Consider the following 19,918-nt stretch of genomic DNA (forward strand, 5'->3'; position numbering starts at 1 on the left):
GAGAGACGCAACGCTGATTCCCACACAGACCTAGCTCTCCAGAGCTGAGACTGCAATGAAAGACAGGTGCATCGGCAGTAGAGAGATGCAGGTGCAGGCGGAGAGCAGTGTGAGCAGTTCAAGGTTGCCTCTGGTGTGGGAATGCAGTTCGGCACTTCTGAGCGTGCTGCCGGGCCCTGAGGACACTGAAATGAGTAAGCAATCCTGTCTTTTGAGGAACTTGCACTCCAGAAGGAAAAGCAGCCACGGAAACAGACTCTTTGCAAAAACAACGCCGTCAGGGCCGGGTGCAGAAGTGAGAGAATAAATTAAGACAGGGAGGGGCCGGCAGCACCTGGGAGTCCAAGCAGCTTTTCCAGGAGGTGAGAGTCTGGCTGAGTCATGAATGGTGAGTAAGCTTTCATCAGGTGAGCAAGAGATCGGAGGGCAATAGATGCCGCCACAGGAGCCGGTGTGTGGGAAAGTTCAGGCCCAAGTACCTGGGCATCCGGCAGTAATAAGCGGCCAGGCCGGAACGCAGGTCAGCACAGACAGAAAGGATGTGTGTGACCCTGTGGGCAGCGTGGCACACCCAAGGTGTGAGCCATCATCAAGAGCTGCAGAAGTGGGGCAGGTGTAAGAACATGTCCTGAACAGCTAACAGACAGCCGTGACGTGCGGCTGCTGCGCTGGCTGGCAGGCACACTGCTGGGGAGGGTTCCAGAAGAAGGCAAAGGCCAGGAAGGCACTGACGGATCCCAGAGAGCTTTCCAGGGGAGAGAGTGACAGGGAGGGACCAGCAGCTAGCAGGACCCACTCCAACGCACATAGAGGGGAAGAACCAAGGCCAGGACAGCAGTGTGCGTGTGGCCCTACCTCTCAAGCTGAGCAGAGAGCAGGGAGGGTAGGCCTGTCTCCACTGTGCTGAGAGCGGGGCTGCAGTGTCTGTTCATTTCCTCAAATCCCCTGACAGGGTAGGGAAGGCGGGGCAAACAGAACTCTTCCCAGTCATAAGCCTCCAGACCTCCAGCCCTGCTCCCATCCCTGCCCAGCCCCCAGTTCAGCAGCTCCAAGGACCCCGAAGCTCCTCTCCACCCTGGGCTCTGCCCTGGGCCTGGAGCCAGCAGCGGAGAAACAAGCAAAGTGGATTCTACAGGGCTGGCACCTCTCAGGGCACGGGTCACACGCCTGCCCCACCCAGCAGGACCCAAGAGGCCCCGCCCATACGACACCACCTGCACAACACCCCCCCACCCCAGCATCCCAGTCACTAGGGCCTCCCGCAGGGAGGCCTGGGAAACTCATCCAACCAGTTTCTCCAGGGAAAGAGCAGCTTTCTCCTAGGGCCACAGGATACTCGGACCAGAGTTCCGAGGACAAATGGCAGTCACTGACTGAACCCCAGATTCTAGGCAATAGAGGTTACCCCAGGAAAGGCAAGGCCTGCCCCTCCCCCTAACCTAGTGCCTGCTGACCCCCTGTGTAGAAATGGTGGCCGAGGGGGCTCATCACATGTGGGGCGGGTGGGGGGATTGGAGGGGGTAGAAAGCCCCTTATTCATGCTCCACCAGCAGCTGCCACTTGTTTGATTCAAAACAACCATCCCCTCTGGATTCAGGGAAAAGGAAAGTTCCGGAAAAAACGGGATTAACTCTGTTTTCCCCAGCACCGTGTGCAACTAGGACCTTCTCCAACTCCAAAAGGGCCAAGCAAGACCCTGCCTGACATCACATGCAATCACACCCCCTCAAAAGGATCATGGGGTTTCCCGCTGTGGTCCCACTGCACCGGGACAAATCCAGCTGAAGCCACCGGGACAAATCCAGCTGAAGCCTCCGGGACACCCAACGGAAGAAGCTGTCGCCTGCGGCTGGCCGGGTTCCCCCGGCAGGTGGTGGAGATGGCAGCGAGGCTGGTAGCCCCATCCTAGTACCCTAACCGGTACCTACCGCTTTCCTCAACAGGGCTCCCATGGGCACTCGGAGAGGGCTGCGAGAGGCCCGGGAGCGACATCCTCGCGAGCCAGCAGCCCAGCAGTTAACAGGCCTGGGGCGAGCAGCGACTGCCCCAGGAATTAAAGCGCCCGCGTCTGCCTGTCGCTGTGAGACCTCTGGTCAATAAACGTCCTATTCAGAAGCAGTCCCGTGTGTGGGTCACACTTTCTGCATTTCTCTCATTCCACACTGCTGGGGAGGGAGGTGGGGGCTAGCGCCGGAAATGCAGCTTCCCCAGCTGTCACCAGGCAGGTACCCCTCCCCACCGTGTGCACAGAGGAGGTGAGCACCCCAGGCCCACCCCAGGCCTGCAAATCTCTCCAGCAATTAGGCACGCAGGACACTAAAAGTGGCAAGTCAAATACTGAGGACTCCGGAACAAAGCCCAATCAGTCACAGTACAACAACAGCTCTGTTCTAGTGGCACCTCCCCCACTAGCCAGCGGGCCCTCAGCTGGTGGACATTAACCCTTGCGCCCTCACGGGGCAGGTGGACATCTGGCTTTAGGAGCCCAGCCTGACAGCAAAGGCCCAAGAGGCGGCCAGGACGCTGGGCTGAACTAATCATGGTCAAGTCTGTGAGGTGGACCAGGCCCTGAACTGAACATAAGTTCCGTGTAGCTCACAACACAGGCTCTCCCAGGGAGGCACACAGGAGAGCCAGAGTGTGCTGGAATCTCCATCATCCATACCACTTCCCACAGGGCTCAAGAGGCGGGTTGCAGGGCCCAGACAGAAAAAGCACGGGTGCGGGAATGCCCTTGACATTGTCTGCCCCTTGACAAATTATCGCTGTGCTCAGAACCAGTTCCTTCACTAAGGAGTCCTGGGATTCCGCAGAGCAGTCTCCTGGGGTGTTGGGGGGGGTCACCTGGGGACTCAGAACCCATCTGTGGATGCTTCCAGAAGCCCTTTAGGGACCAGCAGAATACAACTGGGCATACAAGCTGGCCTCCTCCACCCACTAGCCAATAGCAGGTTAGGGACCTCGCAGCTTCCCTGGTCAGCTATATGAAACACTTAAAGCATTAAGACCAATTGTTCCTGAACCCTTCGAAGAAACAAGAGGAAGGGCCACTTCCCACCTCATTCTGAGCTCTCCATCACACTGTGTGAAGACACAGAAAAGAAGCTCAATTCTAACATCCCTCATGAATACAAGCACACCAACACCAACGAGCTGAATCCAGGAATGGAAACAAAGACGCATGGACTATAACCAAGCAGGGCTTCCTCTGGAAAGAACCAAACAAACAAACAAAAAAATCATTTAAAGTATTTCAAAACAACCAGAATAAAAACAAAAAACATTGATCATCTTAATACACTCAAACTTTTTTTTTTTTTTTTTTACAAAATCCAATGTCTTCCAGGATAAACGCTCTGCAAACTAAGACTAGAAGGGGGCAGTTCAATTTTATAAAAAAGCCACGTGTATGTCATAGTTAATGGAAAAAGAGTAATACTTCCCCCACCGGGAACAAGTCTGCTCCCTCCTGCCTCGTCTGCTTAGCACAGGACAGACTTCCAGCAATTAGACAAGTCAGAGACCCAGACAGAAAAAGAATCACCAAGACCGTTTCTGTGTATGACATGTCGGACACAGGAAATCCTAAGCAATCTATTACCAAACTATGAAAACAGACTCAAGGGGTCAGTCACGTGGTAGGATGCAGAACTAATACACAACAAGCAATCCTTTTCCTATATACCAGTAGTGAATGAACCCAAAGTGAAAAACAGGAAGCTATCCCGTTACAGTATCAGCAACAAGAAAACGGGCCAATGTTGAGATCCGACTACAGGCACGGGGTCCACGGCTGCTGCATTTCTGATCCAGCTCCCTGCACACAGGGCAGCAGCAGCAGATGGCCTGAGCACCTGGGCCTCCGCACCAGCGTGGGAGACCAGCATGAGGATCCCTGGCTTTGACTTGGCCCAGCCCCAGCCCTTGCAGCCATCTGAGGACAAACAAAGGATTCCGTCTCGTGTGTGTGTGTGTGTGTGTGTGTGTGTGTGTGTGTGTGTGTGTGTGTCTATAACTACCATTCAAATAAAATCTTTTTACCAGTATGGAAAGTGAAGATCTACAAATAATAATAAATAGATTAGAATAGGTAACTTTGTGAAGTAACAATGCTTGACAACAGACCTGTGAATTAAAGGTAATCTGTCAAAATCTCCACTGGCTTTTTTCATAGAAATTGATAAGCCGATATTAAAATTCACAAGGAGGAGCCAGGGTTGTGGAAGCAAATACTGGTGATGCCAACATACCACATGGCTACCACCAGTTTGTGTTCTGGCTGCTCCACTTCTGGCCCAGCTTCCTGCTAATGCGCCTGGGAGAGCAGCAGAGGACGGCCCAAGTGCCCGGCCTTCTGTGCACACGGGGGACCCAGAAGAAGTTCCTAGCTCCAGGCTTTGGCCCAGCCCAGCCCTGGCCACCGCAGCCAGCCACAGAGTGAATCAGCAGATGCTGAGTGTGTAACTCTGCCTTTCAAATAAGCAAGCTCTGAAAAATATAGAATTCCTATGAAAAGTAAAGGACATCGAAGAGCCAAGACCAAAAACGAGTGAAATGAGAGGATTCGGACTTTTCAATGTCAAAACTTAGCACAAGCCACAGACAGACACATACACTAATGGAACAGGTTAAGGAATGAAATGTCCCCTAGACATCCAACGGATCATCAACCAGGGGATGGACAACTCCACAGGTAAGACAGTGGCTCTTCAACAAACAGCGTTCAAACAACTGGCTGGTCAAGTACTACAGAATGACTTGGGACACCCACTTCACACCAGAACCCCAACATGATCACAGACCTAAATGCCAGAGCTAAAATGACAACACTCGCAGAAGAAAAGAGGAATCTATCTATGTAGACGAGCAACGTTCTCAGATACAACACTAAAAGGAGGGGGAAAAAAACACAAACAGGTAAGCTGGACTGCCCCAAAATTCAAAACTCGTGTTTCAGAGAGCACTGCCAGGAAAGTGAAATGACAAACTGCAGAATGAGAGAAATATCTAAAAATCATACAAGAACACTCCAAAAAAGGCATAGAAAAGGAAATTAAGAGCTTATTTGAGCAAAAAAAAACAACTTTGAAATTCATACAAATGCTTTATAAAATATAGGTATTTTTCAAACCCTTTTGAAGATTTCATTATGTGTAGATTTCAAAAATTTTGAACCACCACACAATAAAATTATGTTTTAATTCCATTTTCCATAACCACTTTCAAAGAAACCGCATATATGCACCACGGATCTATATCCTAAATAAGTAAAGAAGCCTATAACTCAACAATAAAAAGACAAACAGCCTAATTTTAACACTGGCAAAGTTTTAAAACTGACATTTCTCTGAAGAAAATACACAGACAGAATCATAAAACAATGAGCAGAGGGGCCGGCACAATGGCTCAACTGGTTAATCCTCCCCCTGCAAGAGTCAGGATCCCATATGGGCACCAGTTCGAGTCCCTGTTGCTCCATTTCCTAACCAGCTCCCTGCTTGTGGCCTGGGAAAGCAGTGGAGGAAACATCAAAGCCTTAGGAACCCACACCGACATGGCAGACCCAAAAGAGGCTCCTGGCTTCGTGTCGGCTCAGCTCCAACCATTGTAGCCATTTGGGGAGTGAACCAGCAGATGGAAAATCTTTCTCTGTCTTTCCATCTCTCTGTAAAATTTGCCTTTCCAATAAAAATAAATCTTTTTTTTTTAATTGTTGCTTACACTGTATTATGTAGTACAGTTTTATAGGCGCTGGGGATTCCCCCCACCCCTCCCCATATCCCTCCCCCCATGGTGGATTCCTCCACCTTGCTGCATAACCATAGTTCAAGTTCAGTTGAGATTCATTGCTTGCAAACACATGCCTAGCATAAAGTTCAGCGTCTTATTGTCCAGATAAGTTCAGTGGCCTCCTGGGGAGACCTTAAAAATAAATCTTAACATCATTGGACCCGGTGCTGTGGCCTAACAGCTAAAGTCCTCGCCTTGCACGCGATGGGATCCCATATGGATGCCGGTTCTATTCCCGGCAGCTCCACTTCCCATCCAGCTCCCTGCTTGTGGCCTGGGGAAGCAGTCGAGGATGACCCAATGCTTTGGGACCCTGCACCCGCGTGGGAGACCTGGAGGAAGTTCTTGGCTCCTGGCTTTGGATTGGCGCAGCACCAGCCATTGTGGCCAGTTGGGGAGTGAATCATCGGACAGAGGATCTTCCTCTCTGTATATCTGACTTTGTAATAAAAATAAATACATCTTTAAAAAAAAAGATAACATCATTGGTCATTAGGAAAATGAAAATCAAAACTAACTAGGGCCTGGTGCAGTGGCCTAGCAGCTAAAAATAAATAAATCTTTAAAAAAACAACTAACTAATTCCACTTCATACCTACTAGTATAACTAAAATAAAAGGGAGTAACAAGAGTTGGTAAGCATTCAGCAAAATCAGAGCCCTTGTACAGGTCTGGCAGGAATGTAAAAACAGGGCAGCATTTAAGCAACAATCAGGCAGTTCCTCAAAAAGTTAAAAACACAGCTACTCTGTGACCCAGCATTCCTGCTCGTAGGTTCATCCCAAGAGAATCAAAAATCGGAGTCGACAGGAACACCTGGGCAAGAAGATTCAGGACAGCATCAGCCCCATAGAATCAAGTCACAGATAAACAGAGTGTACACCAACAGTGGAGCAGCATGCTGCAATAACCAACAAGACAACACCGGCAAAACCACCTTGTGGGCGAACCCTGAAGAGCTGTTCACAAAAGGCCACACGCGGGCCAGCGCTGTGGCTCAGGAGGCTGAGCCTCTGCCTGCATCCCCAACGGGCGCCAGTTTGTGTCCCAGCCGTTCCACTTCCGATCTGACTCCCCGCTTGTGGCCTGGGAAAGTAGCAGAGGATGGCCTAAAGCTTTGGGATCCTGCACACCCATGGGAGACCCAGGAAAAGCTCCTGACTGTGGACTTGCTCAGCTCCAGTAGTTGTAGCCACTGGGGGAGTGAACCAGAGGATGGAAGGTCTTTCTCTCTCTTTTCTCTCTATAGCTCTGCCTTTCCAATTAAAAAACAAGCAGAAAAAGAATTAGGAAGGAAGGAAATCTTGGAACAAGAAAAGGAAAAGAAAAACCACATAGGCCACGGTTCCATTCATTTGAAATGTCCCAAATAGGCACGCCCTGAGTCTGTTGCTACCTCTGATTGGTTACAAGAGAAGTGGGAAAGGGGCAAAGGATTTCTGAGAGCATAGGGCCTGCTTTACCGGTGACACAAATGTCTTCAAGTCAGACAGCAGTGATGCTGAACAGCTCCGGATATACTCAAACCAAAGCAATCTACACTTCCCACGAGTGAACTTAACACACCTCAACAGCAAGGCGGCAGGCCAGGAGGGAGGGAGAGAGTATTTAAAAGCAGCGTCAGCCTGAAAATTAAGGACTACTGAATAACCAAAGCTGGAAAACACTGGCTATTTATCTGGGAAAAAATGAAATCAGTTCCACCATACAAGGTCTCTACTCTGGTGGTGCGTCACCTGGAGCACTTCAGAAGCAAACCGGGGGTCCCCAGTGCGGTAGCTTAATGGCTAAATCCTCACCTTGCACACACTGCGATCCCATATGGGCGTCAGTTTGTGTCTTGACTGCTCCACTTCCCATCCAGCTCCCTACTTATGGCCTGGGAAAGAGTAGCGAATGACCCAGGTCCTTGGGACCCTGCACCTACATGAAGACCCAGAGGGGGTTCTTGCCCTCTGGCTTCGGGTCAGCTTAGCTCAGCTCCAGCCACTGTGGCCATTTGGGGAGTGACCCAGTGGATGGAAGATCTTTGTCTCTCCTTCTCTCTGTAAATCTGCCTTTCAAATAAAAATAGATCTTTAAAAAATTAAAAAAAAAAAAAGACTTTCAGGAAAACTATGCTGTACAGACAGCGAAACAAATTTAGAAGAAAACGCCAATTTTATCATGAAAAAATGGTATTAACAAGGTCAAAAGAATCCATGGGGCCAGCATTGCAGCAGAACGCATTAAGCCACCACTTGCAACATCAAAATCCCACGTGGGACACTGCCATCCCGTGCCAGAGTACCGGACCTTGACGGCCTCACTGTGTCCCAGCTCCACACTCACTCACTTGGCCAGGGAGAAGATGGCCACATCGTAGGATCCCTGCCACCCGCGTGAGACCCAGCTGGAGTCTGAGTTCCTGGCTTCAGCCTGGCCCAGATCTGGCTGTTGCAGCGTTTGGGGCGTGAACTGTGGATAGATGAGCTCTCTAACTCTACCTTTTCAACGATGATACATTTTTTAACAACAAAATTCCACAGATGTATATAAAGCATCTAATGTGTAAGATTAAACATACACTGTGTGTGTCATATCTTATAATTCCTACAAATCAACAAGAAAGTAAATAATGGCAACTAAGAAAGGCAGAATTGTTTTTTATTATTTTTTAAAGATTGTTCCTTTGCCATTCAAATAAGTCAAAGAGAAACATGGGGGCAGGGGACCAAGTACCTGAGCCTGGTTTCCCAGGAGCATTTAGCAGGGAGCTGGATGGGAAACAGAGTGGCTGGGTCTGCATTCCAGGAATGCCTTATCCCAGGTGGTGGGTGGCTGATCCCTCCGAGCTGCACTGCAGGCTCCAGGCCAAAGGACCTCCCACCTCCAACACCCTCAGGGTGGGGCAGCAGGTGGGACAGAGATGAAGGCGGTTCCCACATTCCCTTGTAGAATTTGAATCCTGTAGATGTTTTGCCTAGCTAGAAGACTGCCTTATGTCAAGGCCAAACACAAAGAGTAAACAATTCACTAATGAACACAAGTGCTCATCCCCACACATAACCAAATTGCTAATTTGATTTTTTAAATGAATTTTAAAATGGTATTTTACACCCATCAGACTAGAAGGGACAATCCAAGTATTAGCAAAAAAAAAAAAAGTCTCTAATTCCTGGTAAGAGTATACAGGATGGGGGTCTTATTTTTCTTACTCTAAGTGCAGTAATCCCAGGACCAGCGCACACACCTGACAAGATGGCCATGCGGATATTCAACACAGCCTTGTCTTCAACATGGCCTGGTTTAAAACGGTGACATAATGACACAACGGATATCCCAGAGCCGTAAACTGAGTAAACCAGATTTACACGACCAAGGCACTTCCCAAAGTTTATGCAGAAACGAAATTAAACGACACATTTATTAAAAATAAGACATTTAGTACAAAAGCCTTTTTTGAAATCATGTACCTTTTTGCATAATATACATTTCCTTGAATCTTTTCAAGTTCTCTTGTATGTCATAGTTGTAATTCCAGAATATTCTAAGCTGCTTACGGACAGCAGTGGAAAGTACAAGAACATACAGAGGAATGATGAACGCCACAGTCCAGATGTTACTGATGCGGGGAGAGACGGAAGACCAAAGGATCAGGGAGAAAAGCACAGGGGAACAGGCTTGTGGCTCTGCAGTTAGGACGCCCACGCCCCACGCCTGTCGCAGTCCCAACTCCAGGTCGGCCCCACCATCCATTCCAGCTTCCTGCTAAGGTGCACCGTGGGGAGGTGGCAGGTGGTGACTCAAGTGTTTGGGTTCCTCTCACCCACACAGTAGAAGACCCAACCTGGGCCGACTTCCTGGTTCCTGGCTCCCACCTGACCCAGCCACTAGCTGCTGCAAGTATTGGGAGGGTACACAGTAGATAAACATCTGTTTCTCTCTTTGAAATAAATTTTTAAAAAAGAAAACCAGGTTGTTTTCAAGTGGCATATTTTGTCTTTAGGAGAGAAGCAGCCGTGGTACAATGAACGCCAGCCTGATTCACATGGCCAGTGGAAACAGAGGTAGGTCCCCACCACTCTGCATAGCAGGCAGGCAGGAAGCACCGTGGCTGCGCGTAGCAAGGAACGCAGGCAGGGAAACGGCACTGCTTGAACTGCAGCTTCGCCCTGTCACTTTGTGGCCTCAGAAAGTTCTGTGTGGCAGCCAGGTGAGTGCCTCGCAGCTAAACCCAGCAAAAGCACTATCACTTCCACCCAGGTAAGCGCCTTGTGGGATAAATGGAACTCCTGGGGCCGGCACTGTGGCATAATATTTAAGATTGCCAGCTACAATGCTGGCATCCCCTTACAAGTGCTGGTTCCTGTCACAGCTACTCCACTTCTGACCCAGGTCCCATCTAATGCACTCAAGAAAAGCAGCCGATGGTCCAAGCGCCTTGGGTCCCTTCTATCCATGTAGGAGACCCAGAAGAAAGCCCCTGGCTTCAGTCACTTGGGGAGTGAACCAGGTCACGGAATCTCTCTGTCCCTCTCTGTAACTCATTCAAATAAGAAAAAAAAGCGTGAAAAGATGCTGGTTAGCCCTCAGTTTGTTAAGGCAAACTCTAGGCCAATATACTCACCTTTTCTTCTTGCTAAAGAATCTACATGGGAACGGAGAGACGCCAGGCAAGTTCTCCAACCCGGAAACTCAGGTGACTGGTCTACAAGGGGGAATGCCACTCCTGCTGCCTCGCTGAGACCACTGGTCAGGTTGTTACCCAAGTATCAACATCTTTTGAAATTTTAACTCATCTGACTGGGAAGCTTTTAAAAATAGGTCAACAATTTCCCTGCTTCCTCCCTAAACAGGCCAGGGAACATAATGTAACATTACCTCAACGACTCAGTATCACAGTCACCAGCAAATCACCCATAACCTGGGCCCGGCGCAATGGCACAGTGGCCAAGTCCTCACCTTGCAAGCACTGGCATCTCATATGGGTGCCGGTTCGTATCCCGGCTGCTCCACTTCCCTTCCAGTTCCCTACCTGTGGCCTAGGAAAGCAGAAGAGGAAGGCCCCAAGGCCTTGGGACTCTGCACTCACATGGGAGACCCAGAGAGGGCTCCTGCCACCTGGCTCCAGCTGTTGCAGCCATTTGGAGAGTGAAGCAACAGATGAAAAATAAATTCATTTTTATTGGAAAGTCAGACATACAGAGAGGAGGGGACACAGAGAGATCTTCCATCCACTGATTCACTTCCCAAGCGGGCACAAACGTCAGCGCTCAGCCAATCCGAAAACATGACCAGGAGCCTCTTCCGAGTCTCCTACATGGGTGTAGGGTCCCAAGGTCTTGGGCTGTCTTCAACTGCTTTGCCAGGCCTCAAGCAGGGAGCTGGATAGGGGCTACTGGCATTAAAACCAGTGCCCATATGGGATCCCAGTGCGTGCAAGGCAAGAATTTTAGTCCCTAGGCTACTGCGCTGGGCCCCCCAAGTAAGTAAATCTTAAAAAAAAAATTGATGGCCCTGAAGCCCAGGTGTGTCAAGTCATTCCCCCAAACCAATGACCACAGATGCTCCACTGGGACTGCCTCTGCCCCATCTGCTCGCTCTTAGCTCCCCAGGCTTCCTCTCTGTGCTGCTTCCCCTACCCTCCGCCCTTTTCTACTGTGGAATGGCAAAGATGACGACATAGCTATGTCAGAATCAAACTGAGTCTCGGGAGGCTAGTAAGAAAAAAGAAATGGGGGTAGAGGGTGGGCGGGTGTAAAAAAAAGTGCATGTTAAGCTTCTGCCCAAGGAACCAACATCCCACATAGGCACTGGTTCGAACCCCGGTTGCTCTACTTCCAATTCATCTTGCTAATGTGTCTGGGAAAGCAACAGAAGATGGCCTCATGGCATGGTGGCCCAGCAGCTAAAGTCCTCACCTTGAACATGCTAGGATCCCATATGGGCGCTGGTTCTAACCCCGGCAGCTCCACTTCCCACAACCAGCTCCTTGTCTGTGGCCTGGAAAAGCAGCGGATGACAGCCCAAAGTCTTGGCACCCTGTACCCGCTTGGGAGACCTGGAAGAGGTTCCAGGCTCCTGGCTTTGGATTGGCTCAGCACCGGCTGTTGCGCTCACTTGGGGGAGTGAATCATCAGACTGAAGATCTTCCTCTCTATCTCCTCCTCTCTGTATATCTGACTTTGAAATAAAAATAAATAAAATCTTAAAAAAAAAAAAAAAAAGATGGCCCCAAGCACATGGACCCAACACCCGTGTGGGAGACTGGGAAGAAGCTCCTGGCTTCAGACCAGCCCAGCTCTGGTCATCGCAGTCGTGTTTCGGGAATGAACCAGCATAAAGGTTCCCTCTCCTCCCCTCCATTTGACTCTACCTTTCCAAACAAAACAAAACAAAAAAAAAAGCATAGAGACTTGATCCTTTAGCTGATATGAGACCACTTGGGTTGAGACACTTCGGAAAGCAGGGGGAAGGAATTAAGACACGTGGGAGTGGGCATTTGCCTACCCTAAGAGTTAAAGACACTGCTTGGGAAGTCTACATCTCACAAGCTGAGGGTGTGGGGAGAGGGTTCAAGTTCAAGGTGCAGCTTTGCTTCAGCTTCCTCCTGGTATGCCCTGGGAGACAGCAGGGTCCCTTCCTGCCACCCCCGTGGGAGACCCAGATGGAATCACTAGCTCGCAGCTGCTGCCTGGCCCAGTCCTGGCTATGGCAGGCATTCGGGGAGTGAACCAGCAGGTAGGAGCTTCCTCTCTCCCTTTCAAATAAATTAAGGGGAAAAAAAAAAAATAAAAAATGAAAATTTTAAAGAAAAAAAATACTTACAATGAACTTCTGGAAGACCCTTGTATTTCTAAATTTCAGAATTTTTGTATCAAACTAAACTTATTTTTGTTCCATAAACTTTCTGATGTATCCTTATTTGTCGATAAACAGAGTGGGCAAGCTCTGGATAGGGGTTTAGGACCAGGGAGATACTGTAGGGTGGTACAGGACACACATCCAATGCTATAAACACACCAGTCAGGCACCTGCACACGTGGCGGCCACCTCTGCCTAGTGACTCGGGTCCTGAGCCTGCAGGTGGCCAGCCCAGCTGGCAGCAGGGGAAGTCACCCAGAGGCACACGCTGGGGCACTTGAAGACAGGAACAGGAGCTCTAGAGCCACAGAGAATTTCAACACAGGGGGTTTCCCTCATTTGACAACTATGTCTTGAAATCCCGCCATACGACAGGAACTGGGGATGCAGGAATGAGTGGAATGGCCGGAGGCCGCGTGAATGCTAGCTGCTCCCCGTTCCCTAAATTCCTGCTTCTGGTACGTGTATACACACACACACACACAAACCTGGAGAATGGGAACACGGGTTCTCCTCACGGGATGCCTCCCGCCCATTCTCAACAGTCTAGCAAGAATCAGAGCAACCTCTAGAACCTTCTATCTATTTTTTTAAAGGCTGTAATGCACAGCCCACCACCTCTAGCACCTTCCTCATAGTCTGCTCTAATGAAACAGAGGGTAAGCTTATTTTAACACTTATTCTTATTGCAAAGTCAGATATAGAGAAGAAGAGAGACAGAGAGGAAGATCTTCCATCTGATGGTTCACTCCCGCAACGGCTGGAGCTGAGCCAATCCAAAGCCAGGAGCTTCTTCTGGGTCTCCCACGCCGGTGCAGGGTGCCAAGGCTTTGGGCCATCCTCGACTGCTTTCCCGGACCTAGGACAAGGAGCTGGATAGGAAATGGAGCCTCTGGGATTAGAACCAGCGTCCATACAGGATCCCGGCGCATTCGAGGCCAGGACTTTAGCTATGACGCTATCACGCCGAGCCCGAGGGTAAACTCTTTAAAACCCCATTCTTGAGCTTAAATCAGGGCCCTTCTCAAAAAAAAACAACCAAGAAGAGCAGTGAAAGATGGTCCTAATCCTTGGACCCCTGTACCCACACTACCACATGCGAGACTAGAGGAGCTCCTGACTCCAGAACAGTCCGGCTGTGGCCATTGTGGTCACGTGGGAAGCGTAACCTTTCAGATTAATTAATTAATTAATTCAGAATCTGCCTTTCAGATTAATTCAAGAAATGAATATGCACAAAGTTTTTAAAGTTTTAGAAAAAATCATTTAGCCAGGCAGTTAAGACACCCACATCCCATTGCAGAGCACCTGGGTGCAATTTTCAGTTTCTGCTCCTCATTTCCAGCTCCCAATTCATGTGATGACTCAAAGAATCTGAATCCTGCCGCTTACACGGGAGATCCAGACCAAGGCCCTGGCTCCTGGCTTCAGCGCAGCCCCAGTGCGGGCTCAGTGTTGAAGGCATCTGGGGAGTGAACTAGGAGGTATCTTCTACCCGCTCCAGCTGTCTCTTTCTCACTCTCTCTGTGTCGCTCAAATAAGTTGAAAGACACGTACAAGGAAGTCTTTAAAACATTGATGGAAAATGCATATTAAGAAAAAAAAAAACTGCTATGCATGGCCTTAAAATATCTGGCACCAAAGTAAACTTTCAATTTCACTTTCTACAAACTCACTGGCATCCTGTCAAATTCCCAGATGGCCACAGCCTACCCAGGACTAGACAGGACCCCCACCTACCACTGCCTTCTTCCCTCTAACTTCAAAGGACCACAGTAGGAGAGCTCCAGGACCCCAGCAAAGCCCATCCCGCCCTGCTGAGCACTCTAGATTGCCCTGAGTGCCAGACGGGAACAGAGACGAAGAGCATGGCTTCTATTGCCAAAGAGCTTCCCATTCAAATAAAGACAGAGCTGAGAACCTGAGAACCTGCAGCTGCTGACGAGCTGCTGGGGGTCTCTAGACAGACCTACTGCAGATGATACGTTGGCCAAGCCTACCTAGCATCATGCAGACAACCTGACATCTCTCACTCACACACACACACACCACAGGCATGGAACAGCTTGAGGATAACACGTTAGCCGAGCCTATCTAGCAGCTTGCAGGCCACCCTCTGTCACACAGACACACACACACACACACACACATACCCCCTGCACAGCACAGGCCACCCTTCAACACACACACACACACACACACACACACACACACACGCACGCATTCCCGCCCTCCCTCCACAGGTGTGGGAAGGCTTGCAGATGACACGTTAGCCAGGCCCACTCTGTCTCTGTCTCTCTCATACACACACACACACACCCCACACACGGAACAGCTTGGGGACTCCTCCCTGCAGCTTCCCCGGAAGTCAGATCCCATCCAGCTCTTACCCCAACTCGCAGGCCTGGAATTTCTTTCTCACAGCACCTGCCTCGGTAGGGGCTGCCCAGGCCCTGAAAGGGACAGGTCTGAGGATGACCACTTCCCCGGGCCCCACCCTCCACACCCAGCCCGCACTTCCTGAGCCAGGGCAGGGTCCCCAGGAAACGCCTCACCGGCTCACCGCAGTTCTGTCAAGAGCATTTCAGAAGCCTCTCAGGTCTCCAGCTCAGAGAGAGCCGGGCTGGGCAAACCAGCTACCAGGCAGCAGCTCCAGGCCCCGACTGGGCCCCTCTTCCCCTGCTCCTCCGGGTCCTGGTCAGTGAGCCCTGTTAGGGGAATCTTGGCAAGGCAGCTGGCTGCCCCAGCACCTCCATCCCAAGCCAGTCACCCTCTGGTTCTCCTAGACACTACACCCACACCTACGGGCTCCCCTCCCTGCCCCTTCTCACCCTCCAGCCTGGTTTATCTAGTTGAGGCTGGGGGAAGGGCAGCCAGCCTTCCCAGCTGCCTTAGGTCAGGGACAAAGGTGTGATTCATGAAGCCTGATTGGAAGAGGGGGAATTCCAGCACCAGGGGAAGGTCAGGACTCCCCACATCATCCCACCCGACAGGAGGAGAGGCATACCCCTCGGACGCCAGCTGTCCTCTACCACCTGCCACCTAGGGCCAAGGAGAAGAGGCTCGCTGGCTAGGAAAGCATCACCAGGTCTTTGCTCTCCACCCCACGCTGAAATAGATGCTTTTCAAGTCTTCAGCGCTTACGCAGGCAACATGTGGCTCACTGCAGTAAGCTAAGCATTTGAGCATACACTCTCACTTCTCACTCACCCTCCAATGCCCCCTGAAACGGGCCCGATGACTAACTCCTTTTTACGGGTGAGAAATGCCAGCTCCAAAGACTTGAGCTCCACACAACAGCCGCGGGGCTACAGGCAGGCTGGGCTTTGAACCCAGGTGTGTCTAACTCCCAAACCCCGCTAGGGAGGGCCGCTGCCAAGGGGATGCTGGGACTGGGCGTTCCGGATGGAAAATCAGACACGAAGGAAAACGCGAGCCAACTTCCAAAAGCTCATGGAAAATGCAGGGTTACGTTAGTGCCAGAAATCCTTGAAACCCACAGGCAGGTTCCATGGAGAAGCCATGAATGTGAAAGTGTTATCCTCAGAGAGGTGTCGCCTTGCTCCTGGCCTCTGTCATCTCTAACCCACAGGGACCTTATCACCTTTCTCGGCTTATCACTGACACTCCGCCTCAACACTGACCTTCTTGGAGTGCCAGCTGCCTGGAGCCAGTGGTGCCTGACTGGCTCTTCAGCTCACTGCGGGGCACCCAGCGTGTCAAACACAGCAATTACTGAGTCGATCACTGCTGAATGAACATAATACAATCCAGTGGCAAGCATGCAGGAAAACCTAGACCAGGAGCAGACACCCTGGGAGCAGCCCGACTAGGGGCTAGTTGAGGCCCCACCCCTTTTTACCAGGAGGAATTCAGGGTCTGCTCTGACACAGGGGCCAGGAGACCCTCCCTGCTGGCTGCAGGAATTCCCAGCCCAGGACTGCTGCTGGGCAGGCCTGCAGCCCCAGAACAAAGGGCTGTGCACACACAGCTGGCCGGAGGAGGCCGTTGCAGGGAGCAGCCTGGCCAGGCCAGAAGGGCAGCCAGGGAGCAAAGGGGGAGGAGAGCACAGAGGAGGAATGGCAGGTAGCACCCAGCGGCCCCTCAACCGCCTCCCCCAACACAGACTAGTCAGAGGGCTTCCCAGCTAGCCCTCCGACCCAGGGCTGCAGCCTGGGCCTGAGTGTGGAGGTGGAGGGGCAGCTGGACCTTCAAGCTCTGGTCCACCCTGAGGCCGCGGCCTTTGGCCCTCTGTGGTGTAAACACAATGACCCTGAGATAGCTGCGGATTTGGTAAGGCAAATGTTTACTCTGGAGCTGAGAAAGCCCCGGGCGGGCGGGCAGGCAGGTGGGGTCTAAGAATTCCCCCAGGACTCCCACTCTCTGCTACTCCCTAAAGCCCCCCCCCCCACCAAGGCACCCCTCCTTGCTTGTGGGATCCCTACCACACCCTCATTAGGAGGAGTCTGAGTCAGGACAGATAAGTGAAGAGGCCAGGCCACACTGCATCAGGCGGGGAGGAAATCTGAGCTCTGGCCTCTATATGACCAACAGGGACCCCAGCTGACATCACCCCATCTGTCTGGGCTCCCTGTGTAAACGAGGTGGCCAGCTCATCCTGGGTCTAAGAGTTCCAGCCGTTCCAGCCGTCTTTGATGCATCGTGGGGTTTAGTCAACACCAAAAACCTGTGCTGGGCTACCTCCCCACAATGAGGGCAGTGCCAAATGTTTGTGGAAGCAGCAGGTATCTGGCATGGCTGTGAAGACATCTGCAAACCATAGCCAAGTCACTCCCATCCAGCTTCCTGCTAACGCACACCCCAAGAGGTCCAGCCTCAAAGAGCTGGGTCCTGAGGCCAAGCACCTCGTGGGCTTCAGCTTCGCAGGTTCAGCCTGTGCCTATGTGCCAGTATCCCACAGGGGCACAGGTTCGAGTCCCCACTGCCCCACTTCCGATCCAGCTCCCTGGTAATGCACCCGGAAAAACACAAGATGATGACCCCTAGTGCTTACACTCCCAGACGGGAGAACTGGATGAAGCTCCTGGCTTTGGACTGGCCCAGCTCCAGCTGTGTGGCTTTGGGGGGCATGAACCATTGGACGGAGGCTCTCTAGGTGTGTGTCTCTCTCGTTCCTTCTCTGTAGCTGTCTTCCAAATAAATAAAATACTGGGGGGACGGGGGGAGAATGAGCCGAGTCCTGGACATTCCACCCGTAAGATCAGAACTGAGTTCCTGGCTTCCGGCCGGGGATCGGCCCCAGCCCTACCAATTGGTATTTGGAGAGTGAGTAAGCTGGGGATCTTCAAAAAGTTCATGAATATGTGTACTAGGAAAATCTATGCATGATGCCAAAAAGACCGGGGTTTTCAGGAAGTAGGGATGAGGGGCAGGACAAGGGTGTAGGGGTGGACATGGGAGGGCAGAGCAGAGGACAGTACAGCACAGGACAGGAGCCGAGGGACGCACAGCTCTTCCTTCCAGGATTTGGCTGTGCCTAGCAGGGAGCCCCTTGCCCTCTGGGAATTCTCATTGCTCTCCTTGCTTGCTACTTCCTGGGCAAGGGCCAAGCGGCTGCCGATGCCCCGGGAAGGGTACCCTGAAAAGTGATGCAGTCCAGGGGTCGGTCGGTGCCATCCGTGTAGCAAACGACCTCACCCACAGCCGCTAACTCCTCCCGGCTCCGGCGCGCACCCCAAGCCACACCTCTCTGGCGTACAACCTTTTTTACATTTCCCGGGCAGCGCTTCCTTTTGTTTTCCAAAGTAGCTCCCAGGAGTCGACGCAGCTGCCTAAACTACTTGGAAATTTCTCGCCTCCTCAAGGCGTCCTCAGCCAAAGGGCTGGCAGTGAAGTGCAAATAACCACCCGATTTCGGCAGTGGGCGAGGTTCGGGCGGCGGGTGGGACCCAGCGGCCCCCCGCGAGCTCTCTGGGCTCCCCGACACCTTCCTCCTTCCCCGGGAGCTGAGATTTCCGACAGCAGGCTAGCGAGCCCCGGAGGAGGGGGGCTTGCGGAGGGGCTCCAACCGGTGCGGCACCAGGGGTTCACGTCCTTCCGCGAAGAGTCCATCCCGCCCGGGCCCAAAAAATGACGAGGTCAGCTCCAAGGCAAAAGCGGACGGGAGAGGCTTAGCCTCACCGCCGGCGCGGGTTTCCAGCCTAGCCACCCGGCGCTTTCGCTCCTTTTGTTTCCGGGCTGGACGCAAAAAAAAAAAAAAAGTATCCTCCCGCGCGCTCTAACCCAGGGCCGGGACGGTCGCTCGAGGAGGAACCAACACGGCCAAGGGCCCTTCCCCGGCACGAGGCTGGCGCAGGGGGGACCCCTTCTCCTCGCTTCCCCTCCACACTCCGCCCCGCCACTTGGCCGGCTTGCACAAGCAGCAGCGGCGGGAGAACCGAGAGACACTCACCGAACGGTCGCCGCGCGCTGCTCCGGACGCTCAGGGACGCTCGGCACTGCCCAGGTGGCGGCGCGACGCGGGCGCCAGTTTGAATGTCGCTCTCGGAAGGGGTTGTGGCCGCCGGCCACCCCCCGTCCTGCGTCCGCGCCTCCGACGTCCCGAACGCGTCCAAGCTGTGCGCACAGCACCCCCTCACCCCCGGGGACCCCCCAACCCGCGCGCCTGCTGCCCAGCGCCCGGCAGGAAGTGGGGGCCGAGCCGGGCCGGAGCTGCAAGCGGGAGGAACGGAGGGAGGGAAAGGGGGAGGGAGCCAGGGAGGGACGGAGGGAGGGAGGGGCGGCCCAGGAATTTTTCCAGGAGGTGGAGACTGGGGCCCGCGGCTGGAATCCAGCGATTGGCGGCTCCGCGGGGGCCCCGGGGAACTTTCGGCGCGCTGCAGGCTGCAGTCCGGGCCCAAGGCTGCTAGGGACGGCGGGACTCAGGCGTGGCTAATGATTAACGGCCGCAGGTGGGGCGAGCGCGGCCTCTCCCCACCTGCGCTCAGGTACCAGGACGCACTTGGTGAAGTCACCTGGTGTCACAGCCACCTGGGAGCGCCCTGGACTGACGAGTCGCTACACCCCCCCGCCGTCTTCACTAGGCGGTCAGGGGGCGTCGCGCCTAACAGAGGGGCCTTCAGCCCCACTCTCCCTCTCCCAGGAACTCGGATATAAACGTGTTTCTCTCTATCCTACCACAGCCGCTTCTCTCGGCTTGTCCGAGAACAGCACGTCCCCGACCCCTTTACAGATGTCAAGCCAAACCTCAGAGAAGCTCCCAGGAACGAGATAACGCTTCTCTTTTGAGGACGCGTCATCAGGGACTGTTAGATGGGAAAAC

At 52.4% G+C, this 19,918-nt stretch overlaps 1 long non-coding RNA gene across 1 annotated transcript; it reads left to right on the forward strand.

Annotated features, from left to right (window-relative positions):
• The first annotated feature begins 241 nt into the window (after nt 1-241).
• On the forward strand, nt 242-2,118 carry LOC121153042. The gene is made up of 3 exons (XR_005883335.1): nt 242-388; nt 1,646-1,857; nt 1,944-2,118. It is a non-coding gene; the product is annotated as an uncharacterized LOC121153042 (long non-coding RNA).
• The last annotated feature ends 17,800 nt before the right edge of the window (nt 2,119-19,918 follow it).

The sequence above is a fragment of the Ochotona curzoniae genome, unplaced genomic scaffold (genome assembly GCF_017591425.1).
Source record: "Ochotona curzoniae isolate NIBS_2020 unplaced genomic scaffold, NIBS_Ocur_1.0 contig_2688, whole genome shotgun sequence".
Classification (NCBI taxonomy): domain Eukaryota; kingdom Metazoa; phylum Chordata; class Mammalia; order Lagomorpha; family Ochotonidae; genus Ochotona; species Ochotona curzoniae.